Genomic DNA, 16,695 nt, shown 5'->3' on the forward strand with positions numbered 1-16,695 from the left:
TTGGGCCCCTTCCATTCTGTCCCCACCCACCTGAAGCTGTGTCACCTCTGAGCTGGCCAGGGGTCCGTGGAACCGCTAAGTTCCTTCTCTCTGACAAGAAGACTCAAAATCTTTCTCAGTTACGTACTGTTAGGGTTTTGTGTATCAGTCTAGTAAACACTTATTTCCCGGCCACCACGTACCAGGGCGCGTTGACTCCACTGCTTTGCTGGGCCCTCACCCGGGCCCATGAGCAAGGCCGGACAGGACGCAGCACTCCGAGAGGATGCGGCAGCTCCGTGGGGCTCCCCGATCCTTGGACGAGGGAGTGCCGTGGCTGCAGCAACTGTCCAGGCTTCCGGCCACTGCCTCACTTTCCAGGAACCTCCGCAGCGCTATGGGCAGCCTCGCGCCAGACTGTGACCCATGTTAAACTCGGGGCCAGGGGATTCTCATTCCCGGCCTCTTCCTGTCTTGCACTCACATCTCTGCTTCTCTGAGCCAATGTGCTGGCCTGATTCTGAACGCCCAGGCCTTGGGCAGAGCAGAATGTGGAAGGATGGGGACAGCTGGGCTGGAGCAGAGGAAGAAGATGATCCTGGAAATAAATGGCTTTTCCACGTGTGTCCACGTGGGCCTTGTTGGAGGCCAACCGTAGGCTCCCCCTGGGGACCCCAGCGGGAGACGGGCTGAAGGCTGGAGAGGAAATGGGCCAGAGGCTCCGCGGTCCTCACGGCTCCCGCTGCGTTCACGGCTGAGAGGAGGGGGGGATGGGGGAAGGAGGGACAGAGGGTCCAGCAGGGGTTGCGGCTTAGTCACTTTGTAAACTGCTCCTTGGAGACCAGAGAGGAAGTGAATGGAGCCCTAGATGGAGGGGTGAAGAGAGGGAGAAGGAAGGGGAGGCGGGAGAGGTAGAGCCCCCTCGGGGCCTGGTGTCTGTGCCAGCTCTGCCTGGTAACGAGCCCTCCTTCCGTCTGCTCGACCACTCTCGGTGCCCTTCCACAAACAGCCCTTCCTGGGCCGCTGTGGGCAGGACACCCCGTTTCTCTGGGCCTCCGTTTCCTGATGGATGAACAATGTGGTCGTAATGCCCACCAGCCGCTTCTCTGAGTTGCTGTAAGAGCTGGCTGCGTGGTGAAGTAGGAGAGGTCTGCAAAAAGCATGAAAACCACTGTACAGAAGGGGGAGGTGGAACGAGAGCAGACCTTGGAATCAGATCAGCATTCGGACCCTGGCTCCATCATCCACTAGCTGGGTGACAGCAAGCAAGTGACTGACTCCAAGTCTCAGTTTTTCCCCTACAAAAGGAGGCTACTATTAGAAAATTGTTAATTTTGTTATGTGTGATCATAGTTTTGTGTTTATGTAAGACAATGTTTCTATTTGTTTTTTCAGTGAATGCTAAGATATTCAAGGGTGAGATGTCATGGTATCTTTAAAATACCTCCGTGAAAATAAAATCGGTGAAGCAGCTTTAGCCAGGTCTTTAGCTCCGCATTGGTTCAGGGATTTTTACGGGGCAGATGCAAAAGCTGCTTGACACCAAAGTTAGCATTTCCCTGTTTTTGTAAAAGCCTAAACTCGTTGAACAGCCGTGTTAGGTGTTCTCAGTGGAAGTGGTGGGCAGGAGAAAGGAAAGAGCATTTGGAGGCACTTAAAGTGAAGAGGAAGAGATTTCCCTGACCTGGGGACAGGTCAGAGGTTCCTGGGTCCCTGGGACAGGATGAATCTGAAGGCCAGGCCCATGACCCAGGGGGGCAGAGAAGTGGAGAGCCCCCTGGAGGCTCGGGCAACAGGGTCAGCAGCAACCATAAGGGACCCGAGGTTCGAAGCTTCTCCGTTTTTGGTAACTCGTAAACCTCCAGGATTCTGGTGGGACCCTGGGAGGGGCAGGGGCTCCAGTATGGAGTCCACTTTATTTGATTTTAATGAAATAAAGGAACAGATACTCTTGCACACATAAGTTTGTGGAGTGAGAGTCACACCCACCTCCCTGCTATTGTTATCATTAGCGTTGCTGTTATTTCTATTATGAAATAGCCTGGATGGAGCCTGCGCCGTGACACCAGGTTTGAGTGCGTGTTGAATGCTGCTCCGCTAGAGGAAAGCTTGGGCAAGGCTGAGGTTCCTCCCCTGTAGATGTTCCAGGCCCTTCCCTGCTCCAGCTGGCGATGGGGCTTCTATCATGTCTGGAGTGACAGTGTTAGGACAGCTTTCTGTGATTGAGGGCCTGGTTGGAGAATTGAGCCTTGGCTGGACCCAGTGGGTGTCTGTCTGGACAGGGCCGAGGGGGAGCCAGGCCAGGCACCGAGGTCTGTGGAGGAAGCCAGGGCTCAAGGAAAACTCTTGCCTCTATCTCCATCTTCAGGCCTGGTCTACTCCCTCCTCTCCCCTTCCCAATCCCCCGCTCCCCAACCTGGCTTGATTCTCCAAGTTCCCTGGCTGGGGAGCTGGAAGGAGGAGGGAGTTTCCAGAATGTCTCTGTAGAGCTCCAGTGGGAGGCTTGGCAACTGGAAATTGTCAGCCATCTCCTTGGCAACCGGCAGCCAAATAATTCTCGGAATGGAGGAGGCAGGGGAACTCTCTGCAGGCTGGCCAAGAGAAGCAGGCCTTCGGCCCCCAGAAAACTTCAATTCTTTCTGACCTGTGTCAGTCAGGGTCCAGATGGGAGACAGAGGCCCATCAGTCAGTTGAGAAGAGAACTTACTATAAAGAATTGGTAACTGGGTGTAAAGTTGCTAATTAAGTAGCGCAAGAGAATGCTTAGGTGTCATGGAGGTGGCAACTGCTGGGGCTGGGAAAACAAAGGAAGAGGCTGGAATCACTGAACCTTAGACATTTCGAGGAGGGGGACCCAGAGCCTGGGACCCTGACCTCTGAGGAGGAGGCTCTGAGTAGGAAGCAAGGACCCCTGGGCTTGTGCCCAGACCTCTGAGGAAGGGGCTCCTGCCAGCTGGGGGTGGGGTCTCTGGGGCAGGGACGTGGGGGTGGGTGGTGGCTGATGAAGCTGCGAGTGTCGGAAAAACTGCAAACTGGATTCAGCTGCAGCGTCAGGGTGGGCCTGGGGTGAAGAAGTGTCGTTGAGATGACGCTTACGGGGACAACACAGACACGAGGAGATGCCCACCCTTCGTCCTCCATCCTGCAACCTCCCTTTAGCAACTCCGACTGGGGAATCTGCGAGGAAACAATTGGCAAAGCGGAAATGGGGCTCACAGTGCCCAAGGTCAGTGTCGCAAAGCAGTGGACAGAGGATGGGTATGGAGCTGAGAAGCAAGACTCTTAAAGTATTAGCCACTGGGGGGCGGGAAGTTCTGGTCTTCCAGCCCCAGCTTTAGCGGAGAGAGTGGTGCTGAGCACATAGTAGGTGCTCATCTAATATCACTATCTGGCCACTGCCTTGGTTGGTTCCTGAAAGGGCACGTGGACTTCCCTGGACTTAACTCTGGTTTGTCTGGAAGAGTTACTGACATTCACAGGCTCTGACAGCTGGAAGGAATTTGTATAATGTTAAAGATGAAAACAACATCAGTGAAGAAATATTTAGGTAAAAGTGGCCTTAAGAAAACTAACTATAAATCTCTGTGATCAAATAATACATTAAAGGTAAAGGACAAGATAAATAGATCCAGGGGACAGAAATAGAAACCAGTTGAGAAATATATCCCAGTACATATGGATTATAGTATATGATAAAGGTGGTATTTCAAACCAGAGGGGAAAAGGATAGTTTCTTTAATAAATTGTAAAGACACAACTGGCTGTCTGTCTGAAAAAACAAAACAAGGTTAAGCTCTCTACCTCATGAGTTATGAAAACCAAGTTTCAAATAGATGAAAGATTTAAATGTATTTAAATTTAAACATTTAAAACAATTTAAATATTGGTTTTTATATTTAAACAATTTCATGAGGAAATATTTAAAACAATTTAAATATTTAAAACAATTTAATGAGGAAAAAATTAGGAGAATATTTATACAATCTAGGGTTTGAGGAGATTTTTCTAAATAAAGCAGAAAGTCCAGAAGCTATAGAGGAAAATTTTTAATGTTTAAATTTTAGAAGGATAAAAGATAACATATACAAAGTCAAAAGACAATTTATAGACTGGAGAAAATATTTCAATTACCACCAATAAAGAGTTAACATCTACAATATACAAAGAGTTCCTACACACAATAAGAAAGAGGAATGACCTAGTCGAAAATGGACAAAACAAAATGTCAGTACATTTATGGAAAGATGCTCAAAGTCATTAATAGTCAAGAAGATGCAAGTTTTTAAAGTGTGACATCACTTTTCATTTATTGGAATAACAAAAAGAATGAGGAAGGGGAAGGGGAAGGGCTGGGGAAGATGTGGGAGAGAAAACACTCTTAATCACAGCTGGCAGGTATGTGAATTACCACGGATTTTTGAGAAAGGGATCTGGTCACATATATAAAAACTAAAAATATGCATCTCTTTGACCCAGTCATGTCATGTCTGACAATTTATCCTATAGGGGGGGGAAAAAAACCCCAGCAAACTCCAGTATGCAAGGTTATGCATAGAAAAAATTCTTTATAGCACTTTATGTGGTGGGTTTTCCCACCATACTAGTAATGGTTGAGTGATACACATATATCCATATACTGTAATGTTATGCAGCTATTCAAAAGAATAAATTACACAAAGACAAATGCTGTATGATTCCACTCCAGATACCTCTAAAGTAGTCACACTCATAGAAACAGAAAGGGTGGTGGTTGTCCATGGCTGGGGTAGAAGCGGGGATGGGCAATTGTTTAAGGGGTACAGAGTTTCAGTTTTGCAAGATGAAAAAGTTCTGGAGGTCGGATGCACAGCAATGCGAATACTTAACACTATTGAAAGGTACACTTAGAAATGGTTAAGATGGTAAATTTTATGTTATGTGTATTTTACCACAATTTAAGAAAAAATAAATTAGAAGGGTTTTCACGAGGTTATGTGAGAAAAGCAACTTGCAGAGAAATCAGTGTGCTATTTGTGAAATAAATGGCAATGGATGTACATAAATATCTGTTGGGTAGTCCAGATCTGCTTGGCTGTGATCTGTGTCCTCTGGTTCCAGAGCGCTCTCACCCTCCTCAAGGTCCAGGATTCCAGGCTGGCGCTGAACTAAGCTCACTAGCTCTGTCAGCCTTTGGGTGGTAAAGCACCCTTTAGACTTTTGCCCTGGTGCTCCCCCATCTCAACCCTCCTCCTCCAAACACCAGGTCCCCCCAGGCTCTGGTACTGCCTGCCAAGGCCCACAGCTGTTTCCAATATTCTGCACAAACTTTATTGAAATGGGAAGCCCCATTGCTCATCCATCAGGCCCCAGCTCCTCCTGATTAGGTACATATGACCTGACCTGTCAGCAAGGTCTGAGCCAGCAATCAAAGGGGAGATTGTTCTGAGCCAGGAGGTGAGAGGGGCAGGAGCCTGGGGAGCTGGGAAGGGCCCAAGGGAGTCTTCAGCCAGCCTGGGGCAGATGCGGGTATTCTCAAGCTGAGGGGAGAAAGGGATGCAGGCCTGGATAAATTCTTTAAGGGCCCCTGGACTGCTTATCTTCTCTGGCCATATCTTCTCTCTCTAGCCTCCAAGCCTCTTCCAAAAGACGTATCCTACAGCAGGAGCATCTCCCCATCCCCAAGCTCCAAACTCAGCCCAGTTTCTCTTTCCTCTCATCTCTCACCTGTACCACAAAACCCCTCTGAATGTAATAAAATAGAAAAGGTATCTCTTCACAATTCCACTCTTCCTAGAGCTGCAGAATCATCAAAACTCAAATACTGAAAATAACTTAGAGATCATCTAAGTCTCAACTCACTCTCAACGTAGAAACTCTCTCAACAGCATCTTGACCAATGGTCATGACAGTTGATGCTTGAACATTCTAAGCTATGTGGTCCAATATGGTAGTCCCTAGCCCCCTGTGGCTATTTAAAAATAAATCCCAGACTTCCCTGGTAGCGCAGTGGTTCAGAATCCACCTGCCAATGCAGGAACACGAATTCGATCCCTGGTCCAGGAAGATCCCACGTGCTGCGGAGCAACAGAGGCCGTGCGCCACAACTACTGAGCCTGTGAGCCACAACTACTGAGCCCACGTGCCACAACTACTGAAGCCCGCACACCGCAATGAAGAGTAGCCCCGCTCGCTGCAACTAGAGAAAGCCCACGTGCAGCAACGAAGACCCAAAGCAGCCAAAAATAAATATATATATTTATTAAAAAAAAATAAATCCCACATCTGGGTATATCTCCAAAGGAACTGACATCAGTATCTCGAAGATGTATCTGCACTCCCATCTTCATTGCAGTATCACTCACAATAACCAAGATATGGAAGCAACCTATGTGTCCATCAATGGATGAAAAAAAAGATAAAGAAGATGTGGTATAAATATACAATGGAATATTATTCAGCCATAAAAAGGAAATCCTGCCATTTGTGATCACATGGATGAAACTGAAGGGCATTATGCTAAGTGAAATAAGACAGAAAGAGAAAGATAAATTCTGTATGGCATATGTGGGATTTTTAAACAAGAAAAAAAAGTCAAACTCAGAGAAACAGTAGAATGGTGGTTGCCAGGGGGCGGGGGTGAGGGAAATGGGGAGACATTGGTCAAAGTGTACAAACTTTCAGTTATAAGATGAATAAGTTCTGAGGATCTGATGTACAGCATGGTGACTTTAGTTAATAATACTGTATTGTATACTTGAAATTTGCCTGGAGTAATTCCTGAGAGTTATCACAAAAAAGAAAGAAAGAAAGAAAAAAGGTAACTATGAGAGTTAAATATGTGTTAATTAACTTGATTGTGGCAATCATTTCACAATGTATATACATGGATCAAATCATCACGTTCTACACTTTAAATATATACAGTTGTATTTGTCAGTTATACCTAATAAAACTGGGAAAAATTTAAAACTAAAAATTCAGTTTCTTAGTCACACTAGCCACATTTCCAGTGCTCAATAGCCACGTGTTGGACAACGTGTCAAGAAATTCAAGGGCTCTCACATTTTGCCCTAGTTGCAAGGTAACAAGTTAATCTGCCAGTTTCGTGAACGCTGCAGAAGACATGACTCCAGGGTCTGAGACAAGGGGCTTTATTATTTATAGCAGTATCAGTAGTCAGAGTATTAGCATTTTCTTGCTCTAGTTTTCTGAGCTCCAGTTCCTACAGGGCAACGTGAAGAGGGTCAGAGATACCTGCTTATATGTGCATGAAGTGGGTCACAATACTAGACAAGAACCCTGAGTTTAGAAAACCTGAATCTTTTATAACAGGCAGGAAACATGCTGTCCTTTGTTCTGGAGCAAGACACTACCTCTCCCTTCCAAGGCTGTTGGCTATACAAAGGTTCTTGAAAAGTGTCCAGGGAAAAGGGCACTCAGTGTCTCTGCTTGCCAAATGCGCAGAAATGCAAGACCCGTGGAGAACCGTCTCCCGGCATAATGCGGATATTGAACACGTCCATTGTTGCAGAAAGTTCTGTTGGACAGCTGCTGCTCTAAGCAACGAGGAGCTGGCTGCCTTGCTAGCTCCTCCCCATCACTCCTGAATTCTGACCCAAGGAGTCACCGAGATATGAGCCAGCACCGGCTCTTCGTATCCTTACGTATACGTTTCACGGTGTTTTCCTTGATGCAGATGTTCATTCACATCACACTTCCTGTCTTTCCTAACTAATGATTTAACATTTATGTGGTGCTTCACTCACTGTTTTCATATGCTCTGTGGTCATGGGGACACTGCGAGGATCCAGGATGCGGGGGCAAAGGTGACTCAACCAGGACACTCCTGAGTGGTCCAACACTCCAGTGCAATGGTCCCCGAACTTTAGCAGGCATCAGAATCACCTGGAGGGTTTGAAAAATAGAGCTTGCTGAGCCCCAACCCCCGAGTTTCTGATGCAGGAGGTCTGTAGTAGGGCCTGAGAACTCGGATTTCTAAGAAGTTCTCAGGAGACGCTGATGCCGCCAGTCTGGGGACCATACTGAGAACCACGGCTCTGGTATCATGGGAGCGGCTCTGGGCGGCTTGCAAGGTGATAACGTGGATGACAATTGTTATCTTATCATGCTTTAATGCATGTTAGAAAGTATAACCAGCATGTCAAACTAGTTATATTTTTAAGTAAAAATAAATTGATTTAAGGATATATTTACACACCTATGTAGTGTGAAGATTGGCAAAGAAGGCGAAGGCAAAGGGTGATTGAAGTTTGGGCAATACTGATGAAGGGGAAGGGCAAAGAACAAGGATTCAGACAGGCCTGAAGTCCAATCCCAGCTCTGCTGCAGGATGGAAACCAGGACCTCTCACCTTCTGCATTTATCAAATGGCATCCTTAAGTTTCCTTGGGAGTGTCCCAGGACTAGTGAGGATCGATTTACTTCCTCCCTCCCTCCCTCCCTCCCTTCTTCTTCGTCAGGAGGCAGGCACAGTCCCCGCCCTCAGGTTCCTTACAGTCTAGGAGACGCGCTCTGTCATCTTCAAAAGCTTAGAAACTGTAGGGGTTATCGCAATCCTGGTCCCCACCCTAAGACAGAAGCCATCCCTCCCTTCGGCTGCAGCCCAGGACTGTGGAAGGAGGAATAAGCCCTAGCCTAGGGGAGATTGGAGAGTCAGGCAGCCTCTCCCGGCAGGGCAGACGCAGCTCCCCTCTGCTCCACAGTCCTTCCCTTCGGGGAAGCCGTTATGTTTCTGATCACGTTGCCTCAGGTTAATAACACAGCTGCTTGGTGAATCCTGAGCCCCAACCCATGTGAGAGGGAAGGACCTGGGCCTGGCCCAGAAAATCCACTGGATTTTCTAGAGCAACAAGGCCCTGGTCTTAGTGGTAGTAGGGCAGCAGGAAAGAAAAAAATATGACTTAATGAGACAGGAAAAACCAATATTCTTGTGACCATCGGCATGAAGAAACCTCTCTGGGGGGACGCCCTTCAGGGAGCTCAGGCCAAACCAGATGGTGAGAGGCAGCCATTTAAGCGAACCCCCTGGGTTCATGCTTTCGGGGGAGGCCTCCAGGCTCCAAGTGGTGTTTCCATCCTACCACCAATTCCAAGGGTCTTTCGGCTCCCTGCCCTCCTCGTTTTAATGATCTCAGATAGACATAAAAACAGCTGAGCTCAGCGCAAGCGACTGAGACAGGAACATTGCCTCAGGGTCCCCGAGGACCCCAGCTGGGTACCATGCCGCCCTCGTTTCCATTTTGACGGGATAAAGTGAACTCATTTATTCGGTTGTTTTAAGTGAGCTCACGCGAGGCAGTGCCAGAGAACGGAGACATAAATCTCTCCCAGCGCGTGGAGTCACTGCCAAACACCTTGGATAAAACTTTCTGCCTGTTGGAGACAGTTTTTCACCCCCTTTAGAAATGAGGAGGGAAAAAGTACTAAAATTCGAAGGGAGTCGGGGGAGGGTGTTAGCAGATTCTGGGAATGACAAACTTGTCAACGCTTTGGCCTAATAAAAATTCTTCCAGTAAGAAAGGCAAACTTTTAACTCCGAGATTTTCCTGAGCGCGCTTTTGGGGGAGGGGAGGTGGGTGGAGGGCAGCGCTGGTCATCTGGCCAGGCTGTGGGTTAACCCTGATGGGGGAACGAGGGATTTTCTTGCAGCCCATAAAGGCAGTATCTGCACCAGAGTTGGGCAGCTTGTCACACTTCACCCTCTGCGCTGTGGGTACAGCCTCAAATGCTTCTAAACGAGAGCAAACTCACACAGGCTGTTGGAAAACATTTTGAAAACCCCCAGCCAGACAGCAACCTTACCTAGGAAGTGCAGTCACTCAGGAAAGGGACAATGAGTGGTGTGGCCTAGCCAGCCCCTGTGGCCATGGGACCAAGAACTGCTTTTGTTTTTCCTTCACTGAGAGTTCTTTAGAGTTTGTATTCTTTGCAAACACTTGAAAGCAACAAACATGTAGAAGAAAGTCACCCACAACCTCACCATTCCTATAATGTATACAATGGTTTTGTTTCGAAGTTTCTTGTCTACACACATACTTTTTTTTTTTAAATAAATTTATTTATTTATTTATTTTTGGCTGTGTTGGGCCTTCATTGCTGCATGCGGGTTTTCTCTAGTTGCGGCGAGAGGGGGCTACTCTTCATTGCGGTGCACAGGATTCTCATTGCAGTGGCTTCTTTTGTTGTGGAGCACGGGCTCTAGGCACGCGGGCTTCAGTAATTGTGGCTCGCGGGCTCTAGAGCGCAGGCTCAGTAGTTGTGGTGCAGGGGCTTAGTTGCTCCGTGGCATGTGGGATCTTCCCGGACCAGGGCTCGAACCCGTGTCTCCTGCATTGGCAGGAGGATTCTTAACCACCGAGCCACCAGGGAAGCCCCTAAACCCATACTTTTAAAGCAAAATTGTGACTAGGATTCCAGGCCCCCTTCCCGCTACCCCCTTCCTTCTTTTTCAGCCAAGAAGTCTCATCTAGATTGGTGTTCTAGAACTTCACTACTCAAAGTGCGCTCTGCAGACTAAGGGCATCGCCGCCACCCAGACCTGTGAACTCCGAGCCGCCGCTTAACATGCTCCCTCGTGGTTTCTGTTTACACTCAAGGCTGGGAGAGGATGCTCCAAACACATGGGCCAGGACAAAACTCCTCTATAAACTGGGGCAATACAAGTCCTTCCTTCCCTCCTCTTCATGCAGGGATGGGACATGAGTGAGGGGAGGATGCATTAGGAAGGGTGCAGGATGGATTAGGAAGGGTTTCTGCCTTCCTGCGCCTGGTGTCTTCCCTGACATAAAGCAGAGATGAGAAGGATTTCAGAGCTGGAAGGGACCTCTGGGGATGAGGCTAGAACCCAGGTGTCCTGACCCCTCCACACGCATCACTGGTGCCTCACCTGGAATCCCTCAGGCAGACGAGTCAGCAGGTGGGCGTGCACGGCCCGACCTGGGAACACCCAGCGAGATACCTCACCCCCCCACCTCGGCAGTCACAGCCTCCTGGCCAGGCCAACCGTGCCCATTCCCTTGTGTCTTGGCTCCAGGTGTGCCTCTTGACTTTTTTGAGACAGGATAGATCTACTATATGATTCTATATTGTAAAGACAGCAATTATCCACCAATTAATGTATGGACTGAGTAAACAAATTATTACTGCCAAATGGGTACAGATAAAAATTCAGAGGTTTTTGGGAAGTTGAGAAAATGGATCTAAAATTAATCTTGAAGAATAAAATTGGTAATGATTTTTTTAAAAATGAGAATTAAAATAGTCAAGAGGAGGAACAAGTCCTTAAATTAAAATACTGTATGACAATAATACTTAAAACTGTGGCACTAGCACAAGAACAAACTGAAATTAAGTAGGTACCCAGAATCCTATTATATGTGTTTAGGTGTATAGAAATTTAATATGATAAAGGAGATTGTGGAAAAAAGAAAGATTTCTCAATAAACGGTATTGAATTTAGTTAATTTTTTTAAAAAAGGGAAAATGTGACCAATTTGAGATACCTCACACCAGAATAAATTTCAGATGGATTACTCAAATATCTTTTTTAAAGATAAAAATCACAATAATAATCAAGAATAAAACTGAATATTTCCTAGAGCAGGGCTGACATTCTAGAACCAGCAGACAGAAACTACAAAATTATTATTTCACTACAAAAATGAGATAGTTTTGTGTGTAAAAGCCATAGTATAAATGAAATAGGAAAATATATGTTCAGTAAGAAGTTAATATCGTTATTTGGAAAAATCAAGTCACACATGTATTTCACAAAACTTGGTAAGGACAATATTAAGATCTCATACGATAAATGGGCAAAGGACACCACAGAGGTTTTTCAAACAATGAACCTCATGCCAAAAAATAAAAATATGCAACTTTGTATTAAAAGAAATGTAAACCAGAAAAAGTTACCAAGCAATTTTGAAATGAAAATATCCCTTGCTGGTTAGGTGAGGTGAAATCAGTGGGGTAATATAAACTGAAATAGTCTTGGCCTTTGGAAGCAATTTGACACAACCTATCAAAAGCCATAAAAATGCTCCTATGTTTTGACCTAGTTCTCAAACATAACAGCTCTAATTCTAGGAAATAATTCAAACTAATGGGCAAGAAGATTTGCTGCAGCATTATTTACAACGTTGAAAAACCGGACAACCACATAAATGTTCAACCAGGATAATAATATGCATTATGTTATATTCACCTCATAGGATAATCTGATCAATTGTTGTTATTATAATAATTCCAAAGACTATGTAGCAACATGAAAAAAAAAAAACACCTGAATGTTTCAAATAAAAGGACACAATACCATCTACGCACTATGATTAACTACAGTCATATTAAGACGAAAAGGACCATTTCAAGACAATAAGTGTTATGATGAAGTAATGAGCTTTTTGATAATTTTCCCTTACCACTTTTTTGCTGTTTTATTGCTCTTATAAGGTAAATATTAAATTATAAATGATCCACATTCTGCATAAGCTGATGAAAATAGGTATAATGAGATGGTCACACGGGGAAGGCAGTGAATCTGAAAGTTAAGACAGGGTACGGGTAGGAGTCAATCACTCCACTTTCCTTTTGCTCGTGGGAAACAGTCTTCCTCTGTACAGAGCTCCTATAGCTCATGCCCTTCCGTGTGCATAGCTCTGCTGTGTGACGTCAGGGAAACGCAGTATCTTAGAATGGGTGGAGTCTCAGAGGTCATTTTATTCCCAACTCCCAGCTCATTCAAGAACCAGGACTACAGCACCCATTGCAAGTAACTGTAATGGATGCTTCCGAATGAGTGAATATTCCCACAAGCAGGGAGCTCACCACGTCGCAGAGTAGCCTGTTCAGGCTCCGCCTTCTCAACCAAGCCTGAGGCTGCTATACAGGACCACACCTCTAACCTGACTCACACAAAGCAGGGCTCCCTTGTCAATCACTTCCTTCCAACTGGGATTTCAAGCCACAAATCACAAACTAAGGGAAATGAGTGAGACTGCACTACCTTCCTGACAAAAGAAAAACATTAGACACAAAATAAGAGACTATCCCCATTCACGACAAATGTATTCTAGCATTGGGAATGTAGAAACCCACGGCTATTCTACTGAAGAGAAAAAAATAAATTACGGGAAAAGATGAATTCCCAAAGAAAAGTGCAACCGAGAGTTGCCTATGGTTCTCCCTAAAGACTAAAGACTTTGGATCTGTAAAGATTCTCATTTAGAAAATTCTTTCAGTTGTCTGAATACCAGAGGGGGAGACCCATCTTTTCCGCGTTCCTCTTTCTCATTATCCCAGCGCTTCTGGTTGTCTCTAACCTCAGCAGCAGAAGTGCAAGGCTGATGAGCGGTGAGGGAGGTCCGGCAGCCCAGCGTGGGCAGTGGGACTCTGCCCTGGGTTTACAGGACACATCAGCGCTTCTCTTCACCAAGAATCATCCCATTTCAGGAGTGTTTCCTGTATTTCATGAGAAGAGTCTAAAAGTTTCGTGTTTACAGGGGGGGCGGAAGACCAACCACCTTAAAAATAGATAATGGCGCTTCAACCCCACCCAGATTTTCAGACGATGGATAGCGAAGTATTATTTGGTGCGTGGGGCATATTGTCTGTCCTCCACCCCGAATTCGTATGTTGAAGCCCTAAACCCACCTCCCCCCACCCCCATCACCATGTGATGGTATTTGGAGGTGAGGCTTTGGGGAGGTGATTAGGTCATGAGGGGAGGCCCTCACAGTGGGACTGTGGGATGAGAGACACCAGATAGAATGCATGTCCCTCTCTGTCTGCCACGTGGGGACACCGTGAGAAAGCAGACCAGTCCTCACCTCTCCAGAAGCCGACCCTGCCGGACCTTGATCTTGGACTTTCCTGCCCCCAGAAATCGGAGGAAATACATTTCTGTTGCTTAAGCCCCCCAGTCTATGTGGTATTTTGTCACAGCAGCCTGAGCCGACCGAGACACGAAGCAGTAAGGGAGACGGAGGAAGAGAGCAGCATCCAGAGACGAGGGCTCTGACAGCCTGGCTGGCTGACCCATCCCTCCCTAGAGATGCGGGGACCACAGGAGGGCTCAGGGCCAGAGGACAGTGTCCCCGAGAGAGGGGTAGTGAGCAGACGGAAGGGAGGAGGGAGAGTCCCAACTCTTCTCTCAGCCGTGGGTAAAAAAAGTACAGAAGACGCTGGGATGAGTTCTTTCTGGGTTCTTCCCAGAGCAGAAAGCTGGTGCTCCCTGCAGCGCAGGGCAAGGCTGTGATGTTTCATAGCCTGTGGGTTGCAGCATGATGACGGTCCTCAGTACATGCTGACTGCCTGACAGTGGCAGAGGGGTAGAGTGGGGTTTAGGATTTAACAGGACCCGACTCTTCTGCTGTCCCTGGAGAAGACGAATGTGCCCTCCGGACCAGCCTGCAGGGCTGTCCGTACTGCAGCAGGAAGGCCCCTGAGCTCGGAGGGCGAAGAAGAGCAGGTCCACGGGGAGCCCCTCGCTCTGGACCCCACCGCAGCATCCATCCCGCAACTGCGCTGGCTCCGCCTCGGCCCTCTTTCTGACCTGGGCCCCCACTTGAGTCAACGGGCAGGAGGCTGAACCCCTCAGGGGACCAAGAGCGGAACCAAGGCTGGGCACAACCGGCTCCTGTCCTGGGGCTTCTCGGGAAGGGCACCGCTTAACCCCCAGCGATCCTCTAAGACTTTCCACTGTCGACCATACGTGCAGAGTCTGCCAGCGCTCTCCTGGGGCCCGATGTCTGCTGGGGACGTCAACACTTTCTCAGGAGCAAAAGCAATCATGTCTCCTGAGAAGGGCTGTCAGACACCTTACCAGACTAGGACCCACACGTTTGCCTTTCCTGTTATTCATAGCGGCCTCAGATCCAGCACCTAGCATCCAAGGAATCCGCGCCCCCGGCGGCGGCCAGGTGTTCACTCACAACTCCCACTGGAAATTACAGCCCTGCTCTATGTCATCGGGAATTTCAATACGCTCACAGTCTGAAGCTGGCCAACATAAACCTAATGGCTTTGGTTTAGTGCCTGTTGCCAAGTAACACACAGCTGATTAGCCCGGCTCATGGATGCACTGGAATCATCTGGCTATTCCCGGCTTCTCCACGTACTCTTCCCCAGGCCGGCATCCACGGAGAAAGACAACCCTGGCCCGGCGAGGCACGGAGATGCAAAGGCTGCTGGCAGTTCTGAGCGAATAGCTGTGCCCCGCAAGACAGCCTTGGGAATGTCGACTTGCCCAACTGGACAGTTAGTGTGAAGGCAGTTGTGATGCACACAGAACAGGGATGGATTCCTGCCTCCTAGGTGGAGAGACAAATGGAAGTGAGGAGGGGCAAAGGGGCAGGAAGAATGCCCACTATTTGCAGACTCTTTGGGAATAGCTGCCAAATGGAAGTCGCTCAAGATGCCTGTGAGCGTAACAGATAGAGATTCCATCAGATCTGGACCGGAAAGGGAGGTGGTAAAATCTTATTTAAGAGACCCCAATGCTCAGCTGACTATGATGGAAAGTCCAACTCAATTCTCAAATAGTAAGTGAGAGCAAACTCTCTCGATACACTTCCTACGTTTATTCATCTTGCGCCACATGACTGCGGTTCAAAACTAAGATGGCAAACATCAGGGAAGAACGTTAGTCAATGAAGAGACAGCAAGAGAATATGTACTCAACAGAACAAGTATTCACTGACTGCCTATTACGTGCTGGGCGGTGTGTTGGGGGCTGGGTATCAAGTGGATAAGCTGATCTGGCCCAGAGAGGAAGGCAGACATACCATAAGGAGAACACGAGTGGACCTTCAGAGGCGGAAGCTCTACTTTTTATAGATTCTCTCCTTGGGACTTCTCTTTGCCTCGGAATCTCCTCCCTAAGACAGTGGTCTTTAAGACCTGTTGCTTTACCTGTTTTCAGCTCCCTTAGGTTAACTGTGTTTCTGAGCTCTAGCCTAAGAGAGTTTGGTTTTTGGTGTACACTATGTGGAAGAAATCTGTATTTTTTTCCCAAGTTCTCCAGGTAATTCTGGCGATCAGCTGGGTCTGGAACACTGTCTCGGTGGATCTGTGTCAGATGACTGCAAGGAGGTACTAAGTACCCGAGGAGAGGCACCATGCAACTCATGTTCTCTCTTATAAGAGGAGATACAATGTCTTCTCCTCTGGGAAACTGGCCCCGATGGTGTTTGGGGTGCCTCCTCTGAACCCCTTCCTTAAGCAAAGATCATTATTAAAATAATGCTGGCTTATTCTGAGTCTCTGCTGTGAGACTCTGAATTCTGAAATGACTGGTACATCTTATTCATCTCTCTTCCTTGGTGTTTAGCATAAAGGGTGCACGATAAATATCTGTTGTGGGGTGAGGAGGCTGAACGATTTTCATGTATTTCTGAGCCCTGCCCATGGGATACAACATGGGCAGGTGACATGCACATGGAATATCAGAAGACATAGGCCAGAAACACCCCTCCACACCGGGATGACAGGCGCATTCACTGAGGCTGCTGGTGGCAGTCTGCTGTGACAGAGCTGGGGCCGGCTCTGGCTGTGGGCTGCAAAACCTGCTCAGGCTTTCTGGGAGAGTATCAATTTCCCCCCCTTTTTCTCAAGCCCACTGTTTCACTTTTTAGGAGCAAATGTGAGAAATGAGAAGCATCTCAATGGGACTTGCAGGAAAACATCCAGGATTCTCAGATACACCATTAAGTTCTTAAA

The sequence above is a fragment of the Balaenoptera physalus genome, assembly GCF_965194825.1.
Source record: "Balaenoptera physalus genome assembly, chromosome: 10".
Lineage (NCBI taxonomy): Eukaryota > Metazoa > Chordata > Mammalia > Artiodactyla > Balaenopteridae > Balaenoptera > Balaenoptera physalus.